This window comes from Oncorhynchus keta, chromosome 29 (assembly GCF_023373465.1).
Source record: "Oncorhynchus keta strain PuntledgeMale-10-30-2019 chromosome 29, Oket_V2, whole genome shotgun sequence".
Lineage (NCBI taxonomy): Eukaryota > Metazoa > Chordata > Actinopteri > Salmoniformes > Salmonidae > Oncorhynchus > Oncorhynchus keta.
This window is the reverse complement of record NC_068449.1, coordinates 45,226,178-45,240,672: the sequence shown is the minus strand read 5'-3', so window position 1 is coordinate 45,240,672 and position 14,495 is coordinate 45,226,178. Positions and strand designations below refer to the sequence as shown.

The 14,495-nt window shown below is 44.6% G+C and overlaps 1 protein-coding gene across 19 annotated transcripts in view; it reads right to left on the bottom strand.

Annotated features, from left to right (window-relative positions):
- LOC118362958 (sorbin and SH3 domain-containing protein 2-like) overlaps positions 1–14,495 on the bottom strand; it is an 87,469-nt gene that overhangs the window by 60,632 nt on the left and 12,342 nt on the right. For 17 of the 19 annotated variants that reach the window (XR_008086314.1, XM_052486627.1, XM_052486623.1 and 14 more), the window contains one exon: positions 11,796–11,905. The exons of the other annotated variants lie outside the window; for them this stretch is intronic. The gene's annotated coding sequence lies outside the window, so the exon portion shown is untranslated. The remainder of the gene's footprint in view (positions 1–11,795; positions 11,906–14,495) is intronic. 19 annotated transcript variants of the gene reach the window in all.

Sequence of the window (14,495 nt, the reverse complement as noted above, 5' to 3'; positions counted from 1 at the left end):
ATGCCAGACTCCACCTCGCATAAATATAAGTAGAATTTATTTTTTTCTCTGGTTATTTTGTTGGCTTGTTCTTGAGGGAAAACTCGTAACATTCAGAAGTCAAATTGATATAGCAGCACTATGCACAACTCCCATACCCCCCCCTGTGCCCTTAGAGGACAGAGTAAAATCTAATTTTGACTAAAACGTCTGGGGTAGGCCTACGAATCATATCCAACTGACACTTCTGGTACCACGAGTATGTTATGAGCGTAACGTCACTCTTTTTTATACCACAGATGTTTAGAATGATATAAAAGGCTATTCTATCTGAGCCTGATGTAGAAGCTCTGTACAGATAAATTATGCATTTCCTTAAACTCAATGTGGGGAAAATACTTTTTCCATACTTGAATTTATTCAGTTCTCGGCTTTGCAATTTATTCAATCCTCCCCCAAGAGTCAAAATAAACTGAGCTAATGCCAGAATCTGTGGGTAATACCGAACAGAAAACCTGGAGAGGAGGAACTCCAAATCTCAAAAAGAAGTAGTATTCCCTTCTACCTCTCCACTTTCAAGCCCTAAAAACATATGTTGAGATTGCCTAGAGCTGTTATACACTGCTCAAAAAAATAAAGGGAACACTAAAATAACATCCCAGATCTGAATGAATTAAATATTCTTATTAAATATTTTTTTCTTTACATAGTTGAATGTGCTGACAACAAAATCACACAAATTATCAATGGAAATCAAATTTGTCAACACATGGAGGTCTGGAATTGGAGTCGCACTCAAAATTAAAGTGGAAAACTACACTACAGGCTGATCCAACTTTGATTTAATGACCTTAAAAGAAGTCTAAATGAGGCTCAGTAGTGTGTGTGGCCTCCACGTGCCTGTATCACCTCCCTACAACGCCTGGGCATGCTCCTGATGAGGTGGCGGATGGTCTCCTGAGGGATCTCCTCCCAGACCTGGACTAAAGCATCTGCCAACTCCTGGACAGTCTGTGATGCAACGTGGCGTTGGTGGATGGAGCGAGACATGATGTCCCAGATGTGCTCAATTGGATTCAGGTCTGGGGAACGGGCGGGCCAGTCCATAGCATCAATGCCTTCCTCTTGCAGGAACTGCTGATACACTCCAGCCACATGAGGTCTAGCATTGTCTTGCATTAGGAGGAACCCAGGGCCAACCGCACCAGCATATGGTCTCACAAGGGGTCTGAGGATCTCATCTCGGTACCTAATGGCAGTCAGGCTACCTCTGGCGAGCACATCGAGGGCTGTGCGGCGCCCCAAAGAAATGCCACCCCACACCATGACTGACCCACCGCCAAACCGGTCATGCTGGAGAATGTTGCAGGCAGCAGAACGTTCTCCAGGGCGTCTCCAGGCTCTGGCACGTCTGTCACGTGCTCAGTGCGAACCTGCTTTCATCTGTGAAGAGCACAGGGCGCCAGTGGCGAATTTGCCAATCTTGGTGTTCTCTGGCAAATGCCAAACATCCTGCACAGTGTTGGGCTGTAAGCACAACCCCCACCTGTGGACGTCAGGCCCTCATACCACCCTCATGGAGTCTGTTTCTGACCGTTTGAGCAGACACATGCACATTTGTGGCCTGCTGGAGGTCATTTTGCACAAAGGCGGAGGTAGCGGTCCTGCTGCTGGGTTGTTGCCCTCCTACGGCCTCCTCCACATCTCCTGATGTACTGGACTGTCTCCTGGTAGCGCCTCCATGCTCTGGACACTACGCTGACAGACACAGCAAACCTTTTTGCCACAGCTCGCATTGATGTGCCATCCTGGATGAGCTGCACTACCTGAGCCACTTGTGTGGGTTGTAGACTACGTCTCATGCTACCACTAGAGTGAAAGCACCGCCAGCATTCAAAAGTGACCAAAACATCAGCCAGGAAGCATAGGAACTGAGAAGTGTTCTGTGGTCCCCACCTGCAGAACCACTCCTTTATTGGGGGTGTCTTGCTAATTGCCTATAATTTCCACCTGTTGTCTATTCCATTTGCACAACAGCATGTGAAATTTAATGTCAATCAGTGTTGCTTCCTAAGTGGACAGTTTGATTTCACAGAAGTGTGATTGACTTGGAGTTACATTGTGTTGTTTAAGTTCTCTCTATTTTTTGGAGCAGTGTATTTTATTGAGTCACAGTGGTTTATCCGTAGATTGTAATTTAGGTGTTGGTGGAGACCTCTGGAAAGTTGTGTATATATTCACTGAAAGAAAAATCTGAACAAAATGTATTTTACTGAGTTACAGCTCATGTAAGGAAATCAGTCAACTGAAACTCATTAGGCATAATCTATGGATTTCACATGACGGGCAGGGGCGCAGCAATGGGTGGGCCTGTGAGGGCATAGGCCCAACCCACTTGGGAGCAAGGCCCACCCACTGATGAGCAAGGCCCAGCCCAGCTCCTCAGTTTCTTCAGCTGTCCGGATGGCTGGTCTCAGACAATCCTACAGGTAAAGAAGCCAAATGTGGAGTTCCTGGGCTGGCGTGGTTACACTGTGCTTGTGAGGCCGGTTTGACGTACTACCAAATTCTCTAAAACGTTGTTGGATGTGGCTTATGGTAGAGAAATTAACATTAAATTATCTGGCAACATCTTGGTGGACATTCCTGCAGTCAACATACCAATTGCACGCTCCCTCAAACCTTGAGACATCTGTGGCATTGCGTGACAAAATTGTACATTTCAGAGTGGCAATTTATTGTCCCCAGCACACGGTGTACCTATGTAATGACCATGCTGTTTAAATCAGCGTCTTGATATGCCACACCAGGGATGTAAACAGGATGTAAACAAAGAGCGTCCTCTCACCATTCTCCACTTTAGAGAGTACTCGTCGGCGAATGCTGATAACCTGGGAGAGAGAGGTGACTATTAAAGCGTTCTCTGTGGCCATTTGTGGTTCTCCCTCTCCTCCTCCTCCCCCGATGACTTGGCACTTTTCCAAACTGTCGGAGCTAGTGCTATAATAATGATGACCTCAACAAAACTTAAGTGGCCACACAATTTATTTGAGTAAGAGAGAGCGATCGCAGATGCTTTAGACGGCCCCTCTGAAACGCATTTAAGCGAGCGGAATGCAGTTTTTAAAATAGCTGACTTTAATGGAAATCAAGACAGGCCCTCTTGTCACAGCTAATATGACAGTGGGATATAATGGACTTGGCTGAAGCCCAGAGGTAAATTATTATATATATTTTTTTTAAATCAGAGCACAAAATGACACTAAGCACCATACGCCAGCATCACTCAGTGACAGTAAATATAAGGGAAGTACATTGGAAACAGACTGAGGGTATGTCCCAAATACCACCTATTGGCGCTGGTCAAAAGTACTGCACTAACAGCAACTAGGGCGCAATTTGGGACGCACCCTTATACGTCAAGGAACTTCTCCCTGTCCAAAGAAAGATTTTTCAAATTGAAGATCTAATCATATTAGAAGCTCTGGTTATATCTCAAAGGAGTTCGTCACTGTCCGTGACCAAGGTAATAACACTGCAGTTACGCTCAGTGAAATGTTCATATAAAAACAGGCAGGCAGAATGTTTGCCATTGAAAAATACCAAGCGCAGACGGTGTTTCCGATCTCTGTGTTCCTTGATACACACGCGGTCACATGCTCGTACACACACATTCAAACATACAGCGTTTCAAAAGAGGAGTGTGTGTGTTTTCAGGTTGGTTAGTGTACATGGAAGGTTCCTGTGTGTGTGTGTGTGTGTGTGTGTGTGTGTGTGTGTGTGTGTGTGTGTGTCAGTTCATGTTAGTTGGTGAACATGGCCAGACTGTTTGAATTCGTACAGCATGCAGTAGTGTCTGTGTGTACGCAGACACATGAGCGACTCGGACAGCCGGTGTTAGATAAGCTGACTATGTTCTCATCTACAAGGGGTCATGACCCCACAGTGCCCACGCGCTAGCAAGATGTAAGCAAGTCCTAAGGAGGCGGGGGGGGGAGGGCTATTTAAAGACGCACGCCAAAAATGCAGCCGATAGCCTTTTTTTTGGTTTGGTCTATTTTTAAGCACGCATAAAGAATTACTTAAACTGTCTGTAAAAAATGTTTGGACAATAATAGAGTTTGACTAAGTGCAATATCCTGAGGTAAATTACAAGTAATTGAAGTCCTAGATATTCAAAGTTTCAAAGTCCCAGTTAATTTTCTTTGGAGTCGAGAATAAACCATATCCTCACCAAATTGCCAGGCTCTCTACGACAGAGAATGAGAGATGAAAACCAGAAATGTAAAAGCAAAGGAATGTCTGTCAAGTCCAGAGTTAATCTCAGTCAAGACATGGAGTCTGAGACTCCCCTTAAAATTGACCGAATGCCGACGGGACACTTCAACGCCACGGAAAAAAAAGGATACAATCCACAATTACACTCTCCCACAATTAACAGAATTGGGGCCAAGTTATTTTTATGGTGTATTTTTGTGGGAAATATGTGGGGAGCTACGGCCGGTGGCACAGGAAAAGAGACGCCTGGGAAACAAAATAAGAGCTTGAGAAGGCTGGTATGCCATTGGTGGATACGGCCCATTTTATGGGTTGCTTGGGGTTTTAGCTGCGGGTATTTAGGTGCGTTACTTCAAAGCAGTGTTGTCTGGAGCAAAAGTATGATTTGCATTCAACTTTGAAATGAAATCCAATAAACCCAAAACAATGAACAAAACACAATAATTTTAAAAGCTCTAATTGTGGTTTTAGATGTGGGTATTTTGGCCCGGCACTTCTAAGTGGTATTGTCCGAGCAAAAGCATGATTCCCATTAAGCTTTGAAATGAAATCAGATAAACCCAAAACAATAAACAAAGCAAAACACAAAATCTCCACTGCTGTACAGAACAACTGCTGAGAAGGAAATGGATGAAAATGTGGGTTGTAATCTGGGATTATAACAGTTTCTTATTAACTGATCCAAGGTCAGTAAAACCCACTATTGTCCACACATTCTCTAAGAGTAACATCTTATCTAGGACCAGTGACCATAACAGGACAAAGCAGTCGCGCAATTTGTAAATTAAAATGTGCCCATCAACTAAAGCCTGTCATTCAAATGGCTGCCAGTGGATGTCCTTCATATATATCAGTTACAGTGCATTCGGAAAGTATTCAGACCCCTCGACTTTTTCCATATTTTGTTACATTACAGCCTTGTTTTAAAAATGGATTATATATATATATTTTTTTTAATAAAAGCAAAAACAGGTCAACATTTTTTTTTTTTTACAGAAATATCACATTTACATAGGTATTGAGAGCCTTTAAATCAGTACTTTGTTGAAGCACCTTTGGCAGTGATTACAGCCAAGAGTCTTCTTGGGTATGACACTACAAGCTTGGCACCCCTCTATTTGGGGAGTTTATCCCATTGTTTTCTGTAGATCCTCTCGAGGTCTGTCAGGTTGGATGGGAGCGTCGCTGCACAGCTATTTCTGGTCTCTCCAGCGATGTTCGATCAGGTTCAAGTCCGGGCTCTGGCTGAGCCACTCAATGACATTCAGGTCCTGGGCGATCTAGAGCAGGTTCATCTTTCCCTCGATCCTGACTAGTCTCCCAGCCCCTGAAAAACATCCCCACAATATGATGCTGCCACCACCATGATTCACCATAGGGACGGTGCCAGGTTTCCTCCAGACATGACGCTTGGCATTCTGGCTAAAAAGAGTTCAATCTTGGTTTCATCAGACCAGAGAATCTTGTTTCTCATGGTCTGATAGACCTTTATATGCCTTTTGGCAAACTCCAAGAGGGCTCTCATGTGCCTTTTACTGAGGAGTGGCTTCCGTCTGGCCGGTCTACCATGAAGACCTGATTGGTGGAGTGCTGCAGAGATGGTTGTCCTTCTGGAAGGTTCTCCCATTTCCACAGAGGAACTCTCCAGCCCTGTCAGTGACCATTGGGTTCTTGGTCACCTCCCTGACCAAGGCCACTCTTCCCCAATTGCTCAGTTTGCCCGCTCTAGGAAGAGTCTTGGTGGTTCCAAACTTTTTCCATTTAAGAATGATGGAGGCACCGGTGTTCTTGGGGATCTTCAATGCTGCAGACATTTTTTGGTACCCTTCCCCATCTGTGCCTCGACACAATCCTGTCCCAGAGCTCTACTGACTATTCCTTCGTCCTCATGGCTTGGTTTTTGCTTTGACATGCAATGTGGGACCTTATATAGACAGGTGTGCACCTTTCCAAATCATGTCCAATTGATTGAATTTAAGAGTACTTTTGGGTGTCAGGGAAAATGTATGGAGTAAAAAGTACATAATTTCTCTTTAGGAATGTAGTGAAGTAAAAGTTGTCAAAAATATAAATAGTAAAGTACAGATACCCCAGTATTTTTACTGCATAGTACATTGATGAGAATTCGGTCAAAGTCCTGGCCAGATAGGCAACTCTAGAATACCTTTTCCCAGAATTGTCATATTATTTAGAAGGCTTTTAGTACTGAGGTACAGTACTAAAGTAGTATTCAGTAAACAGTATGTAATATGACAATCCAGTCACAGACCCGGCCAAATAGGCAGCTAGTGTAGGAAACTTGAGAACACCTTCATCTCATTGTAGTAAAGCGGCATGGGCTAAAGGCTGCTATGGTATAGTAAATCTGTCAATGTGCCCTTGAGCAAGACACTTCACCCTAATTGCTCCTGTAAGTCACTCTGGATAAGAGTGTCTGCTAAATGACTCAAATGAAAATATCAACCTGCTTAGACCCCATATCACATTTGATCCCCAACAGGCCCTCCACTGGACTTAACAGTTTTAAATCAAAATAATATCTCCCTGTTACCTGGCATCTGTTTCTTCAACCTCTCCACCCATTAACGAACCCCCCTCTGTGTGAACAAATGATCCCGGGATGGGACACACACACACACACACACAATACGCTGACCCCCTCGTGCCCACTACTCATACTGGGTCCGAGGCAACAACAGAGCCCTGTGTTGTCCAGCAGGGTTGCGTCAGATCATCGAGCAGTAGCCACTGCCCTGAGAGCGCTAATGTAAGCTAATGCAACTACGCAACACAAGGCCCTGCTCTGTGCGTTGTGGCTGGGGACTGCGATGTTGCTTCTGTCCAGTGTGGGTCACTGTGCTACTGTTATTGTTCTAGGGCAGCAGTAGAAACCTGTGGAGGAGCAGGATGAGGATTAGAAGAGTGAAGAGGGAGACAGAGTGAGGCAGGAAAGGGGGAGAGGGGGGTGAAAAGCGACAGAGTAAAAAAATACAGAACGAGAGACGGAAATAGAGACAGGGAGAAACAGAGAAAGGGAATTAGCGTTAGCGCCAGCTACGATTAGCATGGTAGTGTTATGTAAGCTGTATTGCAGGAAGGTCCTCGAGGAGAGAACAATACCTCAAGCGTTGCTGCAGCTGTCTCCTCTACACCACTGGGACACGGCCATAGCGATTAACTGTCAGCGCTAATGGGAAGCAATTGCAGTGTAGAGATGGACCGCTATCCAAAACAAGATAGAACCGGTTCATCAGAAAAGTCGGTTTTTATCACACAAGTAATTTGTCTGAAGTCAAAATGCGGTTCTCTACCATTGTGTGGAGATGTAGATGGTGATAAACAAGTCAAGGTAGCCTGGAGTGAAAGGACTGCCTATAGGTCTGGCTCAATATGGCACTCTTTCTGTCTGCCCATCTCTGTCATTCTGTTTACCTGTCCATCTGTGGTCCTGTCAGTTTCTCAGTCAGTCTCTCTATCTCTATAGATCTACAAAGTCTGCAGTCTGGCAGGTGTGTGTGTGTGTGTGTGTGTGTGTGTGTGTGTGTGTGTGTGTGTGTGTGGCCTCGTCAGCGGGGGTATTTCAGCACACATCTTTATTCTACTGAAGGACTGTCTGTCCACAGGCCATCACGTCCATATTGCATAACCTGATGAATAGGCCTGGCAGACGTGGCACCATGTGACATCACTCGTGGAATCGTCTAGTGGAATGCTGTAGTCATGGCAAAACAGTTGATTTCAGATACAATAGTAAACAATAGTCAAAGCCACACTATTCATTTTCAAGCCATCTTGTAATGTGACAGGGCCTTCGATCCCTCTGTGCGACACAGTGCATGGGCTGACTAACTGTTAAAGCAGTTTCGTTATCTGCCCTGCCAGACAGTCCCTTTATGGAGACTTTCTCTGTAAAACAGCAGGCATTACTGACAGGCCACGGTTGGTAAGTCGAATCAGTGAAAAGTCACTGCTAAACATCTGAGAAGGGTCCTAAAACGGGCCACTGCTAAGAAGGGTACTAGGTTCTATAGTTCTAGGAGGGCATAGGGCGCAGAGCTTTTCGACTCCATGCTTGGAGGGCCGAGCCCCAAACACTGCCGGTATTCCTTCTCCACGCTTCTAATCGTGACATCATGAATCAATCCATTGTGGTGAGCAACTAGGTAGAAAAGAAAACAGCAGTACTTCAGCTCTGCAACTAAAAAGCCTTGGCGAGGGCCTCTATACTGTCTTTCAATCTCTGTGAATCCGACCTGACATCCATTTAATAGGCTTGACCTTTCCTATTCGCGGCTAGGCGGGTCGGAGGAGACAGACGTTGCGGGGGAGTTGGGAGCGAGAGCACCGTCTGTTAATTGGGTGTTTAGCCTTGGAAAGAAGACCTTTCGTGACGTGCGAAGAGCTGAAAAGCCCCACAGGGGACTTGCAGAGTCTTTGGACAGCAGGCGAGAGAGCCTCATTGTTCTAAAAACACTCCTATGCTAATGCTAACACTAACGGCTAATGAGTTTGAAGGCAGAGGGAACGTGGTAGTAAGAGTGAAGCAGCTAGCCTCGTGCTGAAGGAAATGCCCTTTCGGTGTAGAGGATCATTATTCAGGCAGGCTCAATGCTAATGCTACATCGCTAATGATAATAGCTAACTGCTAATTGTTTTGAAGGTGGCCATCTGCGAGAAAGTGGAATGAGGGGTGAAGCAGCAAGCGCAAAGAGAATTGCCCTTCCTGTGCAGAGAATGCTAATGGTACATCGCTAATGCTAAAGGTTTTTGAAGGTGAATGCGGCTATCTGCAGGAACGAACCAGGAGGGGTGATGTCATGCTAAGACAATTGTCCTTCAACTGAAAAAGGGGGACAGCGTCCCCTGCATCCAAGCAAAGGACAAATTTAGTGTCTAAGTGTCTAAGGAATTACCCCACTCAATGAATACATGTTGGATATAACATTGATATTGACCAAGCCTACCATCAGGCTACTAGACAGGCACGATTTTAAAAAGTAGATGACAACAGACCATTGTTTAATTATTCGATTAGCTGTAGCTAACAATGGTATTAACTCCCCATAGATCTACTGAATTACACAAGAGCAGGGTGAACGACGGGTAGTAGGATGATAAGGGGGTATTTATACAAGGGCGAGAGGCCCTTAGACAGGGTCTTTTGCCCTCCAGGGGGCTCCGGAGGGGATCTGGAGCAGAGAGAGAACTCTATTTGCGTTTACATTCTAGTCCGTTAGTAAATGGTCTTATCCAGAAGCAATTAGGCAACTTCCTCCCACTTCAACATTTCACAGTGAGGTCGTAGGGCACATAGCTCAAAAAAGGTCACCGGTGCAAACAAAGTTTATAGACTCAGAGGTCAAAGTATCTTTGAAAGGTGACAAAGTCAAAAGGTTTGAAATGTAAAGAATGTCAAAGACAAACTCTTGGTGTGTGGCGTTGGATCGGAGAGCCCTTGTTTTGGTAGCAGTCTCAATCTTTTTATTCCGTGTACCAGAATAATACTTTTAAGTACCCTCCTGGTGATTTGGGCTCTTGTTACAGACAAAACGTACGTCTATTTTCATCGCCGTCATCAAATAGCAACAGGCCTAAAGAGTTTAGCTGTGACACAACCCTGACACACATACTCTCCCAGCTAACGGGTAAGCAATGGCAGACATGACATAGTCCTGAAAATGTGTGTGTTATGGTGTGTGCATGTCTGTGGGTGCTGTTGCACTTGTGGGTGTTTTTGCTAACCTCCGTGTGTGTGAGCATGCATGCGTTTGTACGCGTGTGGTTTCGGTATGCACGCATAAGTGTATCTGTGCTTTCGTGTTTGCCGAGTTTCACATTCTTACACGGCATTGTAACCTCAAGAGGCTTGTTTTTCACTGCTCGCTGCAAAGCAATCTTTGGAAGATCATTTGTCCTTGCGTATGACAGGGCCTTTTACCAAATGACCCTAAACTGGATGGTATGAGGAAGATGGAAAAAAAGAAACATGAGTTGCCAAACCAGAAATTTATCTTCAACATTTTTCAACCTAACTAATGATACATCTGCAAATACTTCAACTGAGCCCTCTTGGCTATTTGTCAGTCAAGCCCTCCTCTTCCTGAACTAAACTGACATCCTTTGCCTCTAAATAAAACTGAACCACATTCCATCCATTAACGCCCTATCGATTGATCACTGTGCATACACAACCCTGCAGGGGTAAAAATGTCTCTGTCCCATTTGCCATTGGGCATGCAACAAAGTGTCCCAGTGTGTGGTCAGGGAGAACAAGGGCCAAGCGAGCTGCACGCTCGCTCTCGCTCTTTGCATGTGTGTGTGGACTCAAGTGGTGGTGGGGGTCAAGGTGGCATTCCACAACACCTCAGAGACTAGCCTAATGGACAGATCATTGTAGAGGGGGAAAAATAAAAAGGATTTGGTGTTGATGCACTCTGTGGAAGTTAAAAGGATAGAATGAAGTAGGAGAGGGAGAGAGGAGAGAGAGAGAGAGAGAGAGAGGAGAGGGAGAGAGGAGAGGGAGAGAGGGAGAGAGGAGAGGGAGAGAGGAGAGGGAGAGAAAAGCAGGGGAGGGTTTGGGGAATTGGTTGGTTTCGGTTCGCTTTCAATATGGGTTCAAATTGGAGAGTTATGGAAGTCTTCCTGGTACGACACAAAATTAAATCCATTCCACTACCTCCATCTTCCCCCCCATTGTCCCTCTCTTTCATTATTTTAGCCATGTTGCATTTGCAATATGATGACACATCAGGGTTCAAGACAGCCAAGTGGCACAGGACCAGTGAGGCTGTGTAAACATGATGAGCATTGACAAGATTGCAGAGGCAAAAGCACTAAAGGCCATACATCAATTTGACAGGCAGCCAAGATGTTAGAAGTGAAAATGCAAGCAACGTATTGTATTGTCTTTGTGGCCTGTATTGTAGGTTATTTGAAGAGCCTGGTTTGGGTTTGACGTTTCCGTGTTCCAAATGAAAGCGGAATACTGTTTGAGGTTAGGGAAGAAAAACCTCAGTTTTCATTGAAACCATTTTTGTCCTGTCCACTGTTGGGTTTGGCTATGGTGTAGTGCTGCGATGTAGTGGTACTGTTCTGTTCCAACAGACAAATAGTAGCCAATCATATCACAAAAAAATAAAAATAAATACAGGTTCTCAATCAAAAACAATAAATTACCCAAATCAAATACTATAACGCAAAACTAAACAAAGCAAATAAACTTAAAAAAAAAAAAAAGTTAAATAAATACTTGTTTATCACTACTTAATTATTCATACTTTTGGAGTGCAAATAATTACTGCTGGACTATTCCATTCACATTTGCCCCTCATTGTTGATTTGATGACAACTTATGAATTGTTATCAATATCATACATCCAGTCCACTAATACGCAAGTGGTTGACTGCCTATGGTTTGTGAGGCATGTCCATTCAAACAAAGCCTACTCTGACTGACATTACACCTGCAAACACAGCAAAACCCATGACCTTTCATTTACAGACAGCAAGTGCAAGAGTGCCCCAAAAACAAATCTTACCGTCATAAAAATCAAAAAGCAGGGAGACTTATTTGGGTCAGACGGACATCGGCGATCACAATTCCACACTCCACCTCAGACTTTAAATCCAGAGTCTAGTCTGTCCGTTCCTGGGAAGCACACAGATGCAACAGAGAGAAGAGAAAACAGAGTTAAAGAGAGTTAAGAAGAGAGAGAGCTCCCTGTTTAGGTGAAGCAGTGATGAGATCGCCCTATTTTGAGACACAGACATGCTGCAACTACAGGACTGGAAAGTTACCCCTAGAGTACGGGGGGGGTCAGAGTGTGTGGGAATGTGTACGGGGGGTGGATAAAGTGACAGGACCTGCTTCTGAATATACATACATAGATACATACATACATACATACCACACACGTACAGCCACCACACACACACACACACTCGCACACACACTCGCACACCTCCCCATCCCAGGCATGAGCTACACCAGCAGTGCAGTAGCAGACAGGCATTCCTCTGGCCAGATCAGCAGCACAGTTAAAAGAAAAATAGATAGGAGAAGGGGGACGTAATGGGTAGACTGCCTGGAACGAGGCGTCAGCGGTAACGCACAACCATCTCTCCCCGGCGTCGCCATTTGAGCGGCTACGTCCGTGCCATTCACTTGCTGAGGGCCATGTAAAAGTGGAGTTTCTGTACAGAAACGAAGTTGAGCAACAAGCCACATTTGATATAGCCCGTGCAGTCTCCGAATGGTTGATGGAAAATGCCGTACACAAGCTTTCGCTCTCGGCTGTTGACAGTCTGATCATCTGTCAGAAAAGTTGGCCAGGCTCAGTGTGATGATCCGCGCGGGCATAAACATTAAGCTCACACACAGACACACCCTCCCTTCCACCCTATCCCGACAAGCTAGTCGCAGGGAAGTGATGTAACCAGAGCTATATTCACCTTGCATTTAGAGGCTGGTCATACCATGCTGTAACACAGCTACTGGTCAACTTCCACCTCTCTAAACGCAGCGGTAAACCAGACAGACACAAATAGATGCAGAAAGGGACATACAACATAACATAAGCTTCATCCGCCTGGTCACCGAGGTGTTTATTAAGTTCCTTTAATGAACCCGAATGGATGAGTCAAATTAAAAACCCACGGGTGGTCACTGATGCGGTAACCAATACTGATAAATTATTCAACATATTTAAGAAAAAGGAGTTCGCCATCGTGGACGAGCCTCAATTCATTACCGCAACTTCGGTGAACTTCACCGGCTCACACTCAAGTGCTCTCTCATGGGCTTCGTGCCAATATAACACATGGCTTCATTTTCTACTTTCCAATCAAAACAGATGGATGAAAAGACTGGATAGGTTTTTCAAATCAATTGCTTTCATCAAGATAAGTCATGTCAAAAATCGGTGGCCATGAAGGAAACGAGGAAGCTTTCAAGGAAATAGCCGAATGGAGAGAGGAGAGAGATGTTTCACTTGTTGCCATTTTGAGGCAGAGGCTTCCATAGCATACATGCCTACAGAAACTGTGGACAACCACTCCCTTTTCTTGTGGATCTTGGGTGACTCCTATAATTGCCAACCACAAGAGCTACTTTGGCCATTTGGGGTGCAGCTTTTTCGGGTTGTGAGGTCTGCGGTTTACAGAAAGGCACATTGACGTACAGCACAGTGCCTATTCCGTGTTTCCCACTGTGAACGTTGCTAAGATAAATGGAGAGTTTCATGTTGTTAGAGAGATGAGGACAATGCTTTCCCTATCTGCTATACGTTTCTCTTGCATTAAAAATATTGCCAACGGTCTGTATAGATAACTTCCGAACATTACTTAACATCATGTATTATTGAGCTATAAATATGACGACTCGCATGTCAAGGTACCATACAAAACATGGACTAACTTCATTTCACAAAAAGCATATTTGCATAATTATAAAGTTAAGGTCAATCAACCTGAAGTATTTTTGGTCATCCACATGCTTTGAGACACAGAACTCACTGTTAATCGAATAGGTGTTTAATTCTGATGCTAAACTAACTAACGTGATGCTAACTAATACCAGTTGCGCAACAACGCAAGACTTCCGGGAACATTTGTCAAGCAAACCAAGCAGACGGGGTTTGTGGTTTGAAAATTCTTAAGTTGTTCATTTTCTCAAAATCTAAAAAAAAGGCACAACCTAGATTGGAGCCAACGTCTTCAAGTAGTTGAATGTGTTATTACTCCAACTTTGTGAAAGTGACAAACTGACACTTTTGTTTTAGTCCAAAACAACTTTATATGAAAAGGAGTGCATTTGATTTTATGGCATGAACAAGATGCGCGAGACGACCGTTAGACCTGATGACGTGTTTCTGTACATGAGCTTAGCTAGCCAATGTCACGAGAAGCAGTTTCTGCCTGTCTTCATACTGTGCCGTCTTTGCCAATACTTTCAACTAGTTAGCTTGTTGTTAGTATCCATTAGCATCAATCTAACTCCTTGCAATAGAGCTAGCAACAAGTCAACCACAAACTGTGCCAACAACAACAACCTGGTGCTAACTGATGCTAACGCAGTGCTAACAAGAAGGCCCAGAGAAACTCTCATCCAACTGCATGTCCAGCAACTATGCAGTGTGACGAAATGGTAAATGGAGCATCGATTCAGCCAGCTGCCCGTCCCGGATAAGCACAGTCTGAGTCCCTCTGTCACCCTGCCAATGATGAAGTGGTAACGCTCA